At 34.8% G+C, this 9,353-nt stretch overlaps 1 protein-coding gene across 1 annotated transcript in view; it reads right to left on the bottom strand.

The window, feature by feature from the left end:
* LOC130047291 (zinc finger homeobox protein 4-like) overlaps nucleotides 1-9,353 on the bottom strand; it is a 182,491-nt gene that overhangs the window by 67,178 nt on the left and 105,960 nt on the right. Inside the window, exon 5 of the mRNA XM_056141941.1 lies at nucleotides 7,422-7,531. The gene's annotated coding sequence lies outside the window, so the exon portion shown is untranslated. The remainder of the gene's footprint in view (nucleotides 1-7,421; nucleotides 7,532-9,353) is intronic.

Below are 9,353 nucleotides of genomic sequence, written 5' to 3'. Positions count from 1 at the left end.
TATTTTCAACGATGAAATTAGTGAGATTTAAGAAGAACACAAAATTTTTCGAAATTTCTGGCAATGTTCTTCATATTTCTTTATCTAAAACAATTGGTTGTTACGAATTTGGATAGTGTGAATTTATAGATTATATGATGATGTTATTTTCATTCCCGAATGCATTCAAACATTGGGTTTGTACTAATTTCAAATATAAATATTCAATTCTTCTACCACGTTTATTGAATTGTTTCTACTTTCATTTTTACTTTCGATGGACACAACCTTAAAACCAATATTGTGGATATTAATTTCTGTTAGAACCAGTAAGAATAAATTTTGTCTATCAAGCTAATTATCATTGATAAATGTCAATTAAACTACTGTATGACATCTCGTGCTCGTACATGTGACAGGTAATACCTGTATGAAGTGATAATAAATACATCCAAGTCTGGGTCAAAAGAAGTCTTATTATTTACAAATTCATTAGATCAGCCGATCCCAAAACAGTGTGTTAATCAAGTTATCACTCGCGTCACTCGTGTAAAATACACAGTGGTCTCTGGTATAACAAGGGACATCATATCAAGGAAAGTAAGAACATGGGTAATTATGACGTTTACAGCAAATTAAAGACTACTGCGCCATCTATTGTTAATTCTGAAAATGCCTGTTCTTCTTTGCACGCCATCTAGCGGCTATTATGTTAATGTCTTAGTTTTGCATCAGTGATCGTTCGGTTTTTTTTAATGGAGTCTGATGATTTTGCTAACAAGTCTGTTGATTTTGTTTTAAGCCAGTCTGTTATATACCATATAGTGGGGTTTTTTTTCTGCGGGTTTAAAATTTGGCGATTTGATTGCTAAAAGGTGTGCTAATAATTTTTACAGAATAAATTTTTGCAAACAAGGAGGAGTTATTTCTCTTGCAAATATTGAAGTCACATTTGGGTGCATATTTGGCGACTGAAATTTTAGCGGAAAGCTATCTAACCGCTAAAATAACCCAAATTTATCACCCCATGGAAAAAAACCGCTATACAGTATTTTGGCTTGTTTTTTAAAATTGGTTGTTTGTTTTGTATTAACGTCTTTTTACCCTTTCCACTGCCCATATTCACGTCGGAAAGGTGCAATATGGTTCAAGCATGGATGAAGTGCAAAATAGGAAGACCAAAGAATGAGGGCAACTGAACTTGGAAAGTAGGGTACCTGAATGAAGTGGAACTTGCCCGAGTACAAGTTGACATGAGCCAGTTGTGAAGAAAGACCAGTTCAGAGTTTCTTCATGAAGTCAGTGTGTAACATGTTCCCATCTCCTGAATACTTACAACAGTAGGGACTATGTGAAGACTGAAGCTGCAAACTGTGTGGAAAGAGAGGGACGATGACACAATATCTTCTATCAGGAGTAGCACAACAGAGTCCTTCAAGAGTTAGCTGGCGTACTGGAGGTGGAAAGGAAACGGACACAGCCCAAAGAAGTGAAGTAGAAGTAGATTCTTTATGTGAGACAAGGTAGAGAAACAGCCGACAGAAGAACAGCAAGACAAACATCATTGCTGGATAGAGGACAACACTGGAAGCTGAAGGTGGACTTAGACAGGAAGTTGATTTTTTCCTAATATCACGGAAACAACACTCCAGGGGCAGTGTTCATCTTTTACCAGAAATAGATGCTGGCCATAGTAAAAGCAGCAAAGAAAACATTTTGCTGACCCATCAAGATGATCTGTGCTGGACGCGGAAATGCATCGAGTAGTGGATTAACCATCATCGCTGACCCACCAGCTGGAGGATGTCGTGATTCAAGATCAAAACATACAAGGAAGACTGGAGATCCTCTGATGACTGGAACCAGCAGACAAACACTTGGAGTGGAGCATAAAGAGTGATGGACATACAGAAGAGTACCAGAGCTGAAAGTTTGCAGAACTTCATCATCTGCGAGTGCACACTAAAAATTAGTAAAGATCTGTAATCAACAATATGCATCACATATCATAACTCTCAAGAGTCTGTAACATGCATCTTATCAAAGAATACCTATTTTCAATATCTAGCCCTCCTCACAAGTATCCATGCACACCGAATGTATGGTTATCATTTCTGGCCAAAAATCTTCACTATTATTTTAGCTATTAGATCATTGCTCTGAGTTTTCCTGATATTAACAGAGAAAACACAACTGGTATGGTTGCTTGCTTTGAGAATTTAATTTGGAGTACAAGTACCCTTGATGAAGTCTTCCACTTTACACCTCTTTCCTGTAAAACAGATAACTGTAAATAACTTTAAATTCTTTTTTTAATTAAACTACTTCGAATTTCAAAACCTGCGAGTATAAATGAAAATTCCCATATCACTTATACCAGATTGTTACACATGTATCTTTCAAATGTATAGAGGTTTCAATGCATACAATATTGGGAAGTGCTACTGCCATCTGATTTTCCATGATCACTTCGCAAAATTCAAAAGTTATTGATAGCGAGCGAAGCTCGAATTGCGACGAGCTTGCTCCAATGATTACGAAATTAAGTCACGTGGTTTGCTCTTCATCAGCTGAAAAATGATGGGGACTACCCATAATGCCTCCGGAAAAATGTTGCCGTCACTGCGGTATACCGTATATACTCGCTTACAAGTCGGTCCGCCTATAAGTCGGTTGTATTTTTTAAGGTTATTTTGTAGGAATTTGCCATTGACCCGCTTATAAGTCGGTACCAATTTTTGTCAGAATCGGTGACAATTTCAAGTCAATGCTCTAGTCTTTTTACCTATGTTTCGAAAAATATTTTGAGAAATTAATAATTATTAGGTGCTCAATATCCAAGCCATATCTGTTTGAGGTTTAAACACAACCATTGATCTATTATGGACAATGATCCCTTGTTTACCTAAGCAATTATGGTCTCCTAATTGCCATTACCTGACACCGTGTTTACTTCATGGCATGCGCCTCGCGAAAACTGTTATTGTGGGATTCCGGTATAATTCATTGTATCAACAATAGAGTTTTTAAGAGTCAAGAATGATGATCTAAATTATCTGTTAACAATATTCAATCTTTAATGAAATATATTTCAGCCGGTATACATGTACATATGAATATTTCAATATTAAATCGGGTTCGTAATTCAATTTTACCGATAAACGATAGATTAGTTGAATTGAAAGTATAAGTTACCAGTATGTAAATAATTTTCAACTAGATAAAAATATGTAAATACTTGTACTTTATACATAATTTTAAAGTACATAAACAATACAATATGTCTAGATATTTGTGAACAATAATAATTTGTGTGGTAGTCCATGATAATCGTCGGAGTTGTTTAAAAAACACTATGCCGCCCAGAAAAATACCAATCTTCTTAGAATGCGCCTATAAGTCGGACATAGAGTTTTGGACCAAAAATTGACTCCCCAAAATCCGACTTATAGGCGAGTATATACGGTACTTCATTGACAACCCCGTAGATAAAACAAATAAATAGTTTGTATAGTACCACAAATTATTTTAAATTCGAAACAAGCTTTCCTATACCTTCGTACGTTTTGTTGTGGATAATTGATTGGTTTGAAAGAAAAAAATATCACAGCTAATGATGACGTCGCAATGCACTGTTTACATCAACCGCATTATATCTCCCGCGTTAAATGAAATGCCCAAAGTTGTGTTGTAAGATGTCATGGGTCTTCCCTCGTCTCAACGGTCACACCGTATACATATTAGCTTAAATATATCATGCAATGTAACACATGTAAAATATACTACAGAGAACAGAATTTTAATCGAATACAAATTGGAAGCTCTCATCAGAGTAATATATGGGCCTGTTTAATTCATACACTCAAAATTAACCCCCCCCCCCCCCCCCCCCCCCCCCGAATCATCCAAAACTTTGGACTGAATTGTCTGGATACTAAATGAATGACTTGCCTTGCCTACCATCTAGCAATAACTTTGAGAATCTGAATTGGTGAGTATTTATTTTGCATTGGTGACCATTTGTTTTGTAGTGGTGATCATTAATTTCACCTTTGAACATCTTGATTTTATATCCTTAAAAAAAAAAAAAAATTTCACTGCCCATAATGGTCAACAGAATTTTAATGACATGATGTGAATACTAGAGAATCATAACATTTCTTCTAAGCTTTTCCAGAGCGAGATCAGTCACAGGAAAAAGTATCAAGCAGGAAAAACATGTCACTGGATGCACAGTAGTGATGTGTGGCATCAAACATTAGATTCCGTCCACAGAAAATTGCTTGATATATTATACTTAGCTGATTTATGGATTATGATTACTTTGGCTATTCAACTCTACAAAATTTCCATTTCTATCCAAAAATGGAGAAAGAAATTATCTTTCATTAATCACATTAATGAGTTCAGTCCATGGCCAGGAGAGATGAAGGGGTAATTAAACCAGTTTGATTATTGCAATATCTAAAGACTGATTAGTCTAATTTAGTCCACTTATTGCAATCAGGCCCGTTTTGATTAGGCAATTAAAACACAGGAGAAAAATCAATTTTTCTACAGATAGCAATTTGGCCTTTCCATACATTCTTTGCCATGCAATTCTTATGATGGTATTAAATTGTAATGTAGAAACCTCCAGACTTAGGCAGCACAAATAAATGCTTTATTTGCAAGAATAGAGACATTGTGGGTCCTCATTATCCCACTGCTACAGATGACGACCAGAAGTTCAACACCATCTTCTTCAAGCGCCAACACAGTTCAACCTTCCTCTCTATGAATATTGACCAAATGCAGACAAACTATAATGAAGCATGCACAATTAATGAATCTTTACTTGTAATATCATTATACTATGGACAGCATCTTCTGAAGTACATCAACTATGCTAAATTGGTTTTAACTCATTTATCTATCACGTGGTTGGCAAGGCTAGTAATTTGTATTAGATCTATCTTCACTGTGAATATACAATGTATGTACACAAATGAAAGTACATGTAATAAAAAAAAGAGTCTGTTCATAAATGATGTTGTCTATCATTAATACACTATCAATTTATTAAACCTTTTTACTTGAATTTTATAACTAGTGTAATCAATGTTACTGACAAAACTTACTGCAACTTTGATTACAAAACAAATGACAGCATATACGAGAGGTTTATTACATATTTTGTGCAGTTACAATATCTAATGTGAGGATTTTCAACATGTAATTACTGAATACTAAAATTTCTATTTAAGGAGGTATGCTACACCAAAGAAATTTGATATGGATGAAAAGTGGAGGGTATGTACAATAATATTCTGTGAAAACTTTCAAATTTACTTTATTTAGTCAAAAAATGCAGTTTTAATAGAAAGTGATCAGAAAAAAAATTTAAACCCCTGCTGGACTCAAACCCACGATCCACAGTTCAGAAGTCGATGTGCTAACCTACTGAGCTACTCAGCTAGGCGATGATTTTTGAAATGAGTAGATAAATATTGCTGATATTTATATTTGCATCACTGTTTTAAAAGGAAGTCAGCCATTATGACCATGTACAGTACCTCCTTAAGAGAAATTTTTCCAGTTTGGAGAGAGGTACACTATTAACAAGCACCCCACTACAAAATACATTGCATGTTCTTGTATTACCTAAATCAGTATAACTATTGATCTACATTCATTTTGTTTTATATGTATGCTTCATACAGTGAGGAGATTGGTTGGTTTATATTACATCAGTTGGGGATTTGTTGAGTACAATCTTTTATGGGTGCAGTTCTGTAGACATGTTCCTAAATTTGATCAATACAGGTTTGAGTATTATATGTAGGTAGTACAACTCAAAATATGATTGTTTTTTCTGTGTACAAACATGCAGCATTCAAAAAAGTGATGAGCATTTTATTTATTCTATGAAGTTTTTGAGATAAAGATGCAAGAATAAAACGATATAAGGCCTCAACTGTGTGCATTATTTTCTGCGCCATAAATCAAAGGTGTTTATAAAGAGTGGATCTGTATAGCTCTCTGGTCTGTCCCAATATTTTCTCGGAGAACTACAGTTCTGCAGCTATGGTTACTGTCTGCCTACTTGATATTAGTCAAAATCTTGGACTTTCTTAAATATGGTCTCATCTTCGTGACCAGTCTCAGATGTCCCAAAATGGAATTTGAACCCATTGCTAGAGATCGTCTTCCCACACTGCATCCTTGCAGAGTAAATATACCCACTGAATATCACAGATGACTTATTAACTTATGATACTTGCAATTTCCATTTCATAATGTTAAAGTTGTTTGACTGCTTGGTGAATGGTAAATCAAATTAATCACAATCTATGCTTAACATTTACAATCCATTACTTTGTCTTACTGTAAATGGTTTCCATAAATAAACCTTGGAATGCTGTGTATTTTAATGTCATAAGGACTATAGGTAAGGTTTTAGGGTCAGTCCAAAGAGGGAAGTAATTTTGAATATTCTATTTCAAATATACAATCAATTTTTACTTATTTTATTCCATGAAGCAGCCTTTCGGTATTACTTTAGATCTTTTCAAAAGATGAGTTATCTCCCTTTGAAAAGTAGTCACTACTTTAGTAACAATCTGGCAGTATTCGGGATTGAAAACCCTACAAGCCTTCTAAATGCTTAAAAAATTTTCATTGTGATAATAATGACATCAAAATTATCATAGATTGACACTTTGAAATGCAATTTTACCCCGTTAGTATATACACTGAACTCCTAAGTCACAAAATTTGTTAAAAAACTCAATTACAATTAAACATGTATGGCGAATTAATAATTCCCAAATACCTGCATGGTCTATTAACTGTTCACATTAAACATGATTGGATTTATCTAATACCTGGACATGCTGTTAGACACAAAGATACAAAGATCGAGGAGACCCCTGCGAAAAATTTTCTCAAAAAATAAAACAACAAAAGCTCCCATTTTATAATGACAAATTATATGAAAATCAGGCAGGTGCATCAATTCGTGTGGAATCTGATAATCTAATTTGACCCCATACCGACCCTCTTAATCCCAATGAAAGCCCCCAAGTCAATTTTACTAGTCAAACAGAGAGAAACAAAGGGGCTTATCAGGTACATCTATTGTATGGCACAGGTTTGGTCAGTCTCAGACCAAAGGTGTTAACCATGTCTCACATTCAGAGCTCCAGCAGACGACACATCTTCTAAATAGAGAAATAACTCCAAAAATTCACCTGACACAGGTATTTAAAACCAAAGAAAGAGAAAGTAACCGACTTGGTAACCTGATTTAATGATCCATCAATTCACCTGAGGAAATATTAATATGGATGTAAAAACTTCTTAAACTGTGTGAAATTAAAAAAATACATGTTACGATATGGACAGAGTATTGAAATGCTCTATATATAGCGTCTGTGATCAGTTGGCTGATAAAGTCTTACCTATATTTATAGATAGCCAGATCCAGGGGGAACTCCTTGAGAATTCACATCTTCCTTCTTCCAGTGACAGACTCCTTCTGTGACATGGCCTAGATCACAAACCAATGGACCTAATAATGAAAGTAATCAATTAACAACAACCCTCTACAAATGTGCCAGGTAAAAGTCAGGGTGTATCTCTGCCTTACCTTGGCTGTGTGCTGGAGTGTCACACAGCTCTAGCTCACAAACAATGAACACAATTATTTGACCAATCTAGTTACACAGATAATAAGCTATAAACACCTTCAATATTTGATTGCCATGCAATGTATTAATGGTGGGAAATGGCTCTGGCTCATTACAACCTGCATCACACATCACTGATAGTTGTCAGTTAATTAATTGTCACATGGCATTGTTAGTCCGAACAAAATGTGCCATCCAAAATTTCACCCTCCCTAAATTGCTTATAGTTTCATGTTACATTCACACACACCTGAGTTGGACAATCAGTGTAAAGAGACTGATCCTTATTGAGACCCAGATCTTTCCCACAGTCTTAATGTTGAACTTCACAACTTTTCTATAGACAACAAATTATATACTTTATAACTAGTTTTAACTGTGTGGAGACTGGTTAATTGTTTTCTAATTATTTTTATAATATCTAACATTATCAGCCCAGTCTGGGGTTCTATTATTTTTGCTTAACTTTAGATGTAGACAGAAAACTATCAGTTCTCACAATGAAAAATTCAGTATATGACACAATTTAATGGACAATAAACTATATTTATACCTCTATTGACTTTTAATCATTTCGAAGGAATTCACCAAACTTTTTATTATTTCCCTAGATAAGGACTAATTTGTTTGGGGAATGGGCCTGTCTCTTTAACCACAAAATGTTTCTACAGCATATAGTACATTTTCACACTCTATGGTTTCCAAACCTAGTCAGAGTGCTCTCTTATATTCAATATTCTCTTTAATTACCAAGACTCCTTTAAAATTCTATTTGATTCACAACACAGTGCTATTCAGTATTATTCCCTAACTTGACACTAGATCTCATGGCCCTGACCTGATGTTCACAGTGCTATTCAGTATTATTCCCTAACTTGACACTAGATCTCATGGCCCTGACCTGATGTTCACAGTGCTATTCAGTATTATTCCCTAACTTGACACTAGATCTCATGGCCCTGACCTGATGTTCATTTGTGGCAAATTTGCTCTTACTTATAACAACTGACCTTTATCAGCCACACAGCTTTTGACCTTGGGATTTCAGTTTACCAAATCTGCCCTAAATCTGAGCTGTTGTCAAAGTGAGAGACCAAAAATGATATGCCTCACTTTTAGGGTATGTTAGATTTTGAAAAAAATAATAATAATAAAAAAGTCATGCAATATTTTTTTTTTTGAAACCAAGTTAAGGAAAGGCTCTGATAAGCCATAACAGTCACATGAATATCATGCAAGAAGAAATTTAAACAGAAAGTGTTTTTGATTGTTGATGCATCAAGTGATTCAACATTTGAGAACATGGACAATTGGAGTTTTTTCACAATCAAGATTGACAATAAAGTCATGATTGTTTTCTCACATTTTAAATATCAGAATTTTTTAGGTGCTGTCCCTGACCCATCATCTGGGAAAAACGTTTTTAATTCCAGACTGCAAGACCTTTCTACTAATATATCACATGTCTTTCTAAGACTTTACCTGATTTGAGGGGGTGTTACAAGATAGATACTTTATAATTGGTGAAGTGCAACGTAAGCTCAAAGCTATTTTTGTTCTTTCTGTCTGCTCTCTCGTAGTCTCTCTGAAATTTTATCCTTGGTCAAAACTTTTGAATACACTAGATACTTCTTATTGGTAAATTGAAAGGTCAAAGATATGACTGATAGAGGTTAAGGTCATCCTTCAGTTCAGGGGAGCAGT

The sequence above is a fragment of the Ostrea edulis genome, chromosome 1 (genome assembly GCF_947568905.1).
Source record: "Ostrea edulis chromosome 1, xbOstEdul1.1, whole genome shotgun sequence".
Classification (NCBI taxonomy): Eukaryota; Metazoa; Mollusca; class Bivalvia; order Ostreida; family Ostreidae; genus Ostrea; species Ostrea edulis.
The sequence above is the reverse complement of the archived record's forward strand: the minus strand, read 5'-3'. Positions and strand labels throughout refer to the sequence as shown.